This window comes from Nannospalax galili, unplaced genomic scaffold (genome assembly GCF_000622305.1).
Source record: "Nannospalax galili isolate Female #2095 unplaced genomic scaffold, S.galili_v1.0 scaffold3060, whole genome shotgun sequence".
In the NCBI taxonomy this organism is placed as follows: domain Eukaryota; kingdom Metazoa; phylum Chordata; class Mammalia; order Rodentia; family Spalacidae; genus Nannospalax; species Nannospalax galili.
In genome coordinates, this window is record NW_008345592.1 from 22031 (window position 1) to 24739 (window position 2709).

The following is a 2709-nucleotide window of genomic DNA, read 5'->3' on the forward strand; positions in this document are numbered from 1 at the left end:
ATGGAATTGATGACATAGGAGGAGAAAGTACAGTGCCAGGGGCACTAATGTTAAACACAAAAGGGTTGTTAACAGGAACAGTGGCCAGTAATGGCTGAACTAAGGAAGCACACAACAAACGCGAAGAAGCATTGATATTAGAAAGATTCATCAACTTTAAAGCAAAGTTTAGGTAATTTGGCCAAAGAGCGAGATTAAAGGTAGAATTTGACTGTATGGTCGATTGAAGCTTAGTCTCACTCATAATGATAACCTGTTTTACTTGTTTTTCAATGGTAGCAGGGAGCAGCTGGTGGGAAATAAATATAGACCCCACTGGACGTGAGGCGTATCCATCATTAAAAATTTTTCCCTTGACTCCATTTTGCCACTTAATGTCCCAGGGGTCATTTATACTAATTGTGAATCGACCATCATCATAACTCAATATGCCATTTTTGTTATAGACATCATGAAGGTGGCAATTCCAATATCTACATCCGCCATATATAGCACTATCTGTGAGACAACTGCCTCTATTATCATAAGTGAAACATACATAAGGTCTCTTTTTGGAGGATAAAATAGACGGAGTGATTGAAATTACAATGGTTGTTTGACAGCCTTTCACTGGACAGCGGGCAGTGCCAATGGTTTGAATGTTGTCATCAGAGCGTCCCCCTTTAATCTGGAATTCCCACTGCATCACCGTCTGTGACCAAATAGGAAAAATCAGGAGAAACAGGATGTAGCAAGCAGAAGCCATTGCAGTCTGAAAGAAAACAGAAAAAAGAGAAAAACATTTCTCAGGGAGCCTCATCTTCCCTGGAACATTGATTAGTATCTATTTGCTTTACTAAGCGTTCAGGCAACCAACGGGCTGCGTGAATGACGATGGTTGTTTGACAACCCTCCACTGGACAGCGGGCAGTGCCAATGGTTTTCATGTTTTCATCAGAGTGTGTGTCTCCTTCTTTAACCTGGAATTCCCACTGCATCACCATCTGCGACCAAACTGAGCCAATCAGAAGGAGCAGGATATAACAAGCAAAGGCCATTGCAGTCTGAAAGAGAACAGAGAAAAGAAAAACATTTCTCAGGGAGTCTCATTTTCCCTGGAACATTGATTAGTATCTATTTGTTTTACTAAGCATTCAGGCAACCAACGGGCTGCGTCATGTTGCTGTGAATAAACGCAGACAGATCCTCTGCCCCATATTAACACTGGATCTGGGCCATGCCACGAATTATCCAAGGGGTCTTTCCATTTGACCATGGCATAATGTCTTTTGGATTCTGGGTGCCAAAAGCAATCTTCAGCTGATTTACCATAAGCATCTACATTTAGAAAATTTAAAATAAAAAGTACATGATTTAATAAATTCCTGGGGGATCCCCTACTGGGATACCACTCTCCCTTTTTTATTTTATTTAATGTAGTCTTTATAAGCAAGTGAGCTCTTTCAATTATACCTTGGCCCTGTGGATTATAAGGAATTCCTGTAGTATGTATTATCTGTAAGGTGTTGCAGAATTTTAGGAAAGCTTGAGAAGCATATCCAGGACCATTATCTGTTTTAATAGTTTTTGGGGTACCCAGTATAGAAAAACAATGGAGCAAATGAGCAATAACATGTTTAGTAGCTTCCCCTGTTTGTAAGGAAGTGCAGAGAAATCCATTGAAAGTATCAATACAAACATGAATATATTTAAATTTGTCAAAATCCTTATAATGAGACACATCCATTTGCCAAAGCATATTAGGGACCAATCCCCTAGGATTAACTCCTAGATGAGGAACAGGAAGGAAAGTGACACAAGTCTTACATCCTTTAACTATTTGCCTAGCCTGTTCTCTAGTGAGTTTAAACATTAATCTTAGGGAAGCTGCATTGAGATGATGTAATTCATGAGCCTGTTGAGCTTGAGCAATATTAGAAGAAGCAGCAATAGTAACAATTTTGGTGGCTGCATTGGCCACTTGATTACCGGCTGTCAAAGGCCCTGGAAGATTAAAATGTGCTCGAATATGGCCTACAAAAAATGGAACTGTCCTTTGACGAATAAGATGCTGGCACTGATGAAAAAGTTCTGCAGCTTCAGAAATGTGCCCAATTATAGGAACAGTTTCTAGAAGAGGCACAGCATGAGCTATATATGCACTGTCAGTGTATATGTTAAGAGGTGTATCAGGAAATATAGAGAAAACTGATATAATAGCAGATAATTCCACCAGTTGTGCAGAGGTTTTATTAGTTTGAAATCACACAACCTGATCATCCCAAGTATAGGCTGCTATGCCATTAGAGGAACCATCCGTAAGAACCAATAAAGCAGTGGACAAAGGATGATGGCTAGTAACACATGGAAAAATGAAAGTATGCAAATTACAGAACTGAATGAATTTATCAGGTGGATAATGGTTATCTATAACCCCTGAAAAAGCAGCACAAGCTATCAGCCAAATTTCCGAATTCTGAAGCAACCAATTAACCTGATCCTTAGTATAAGTGTGTACAATATGAAGAGGGTCCACACCAAAATATTTACGACTGTGGTCCTTGCCACTAATCATTAAATCAGCTACTGCATCACAGTATGGAAGCAACACCCATTTAGGAGAAGCAGATAAATGTACCCACATAAGAGGATGGACAGGCTCCTGCCAAAGAAGACCCGTGGGTGATATTTGAGTATTAAAAATCACGAGCCATAAGGGCTTATGATAAT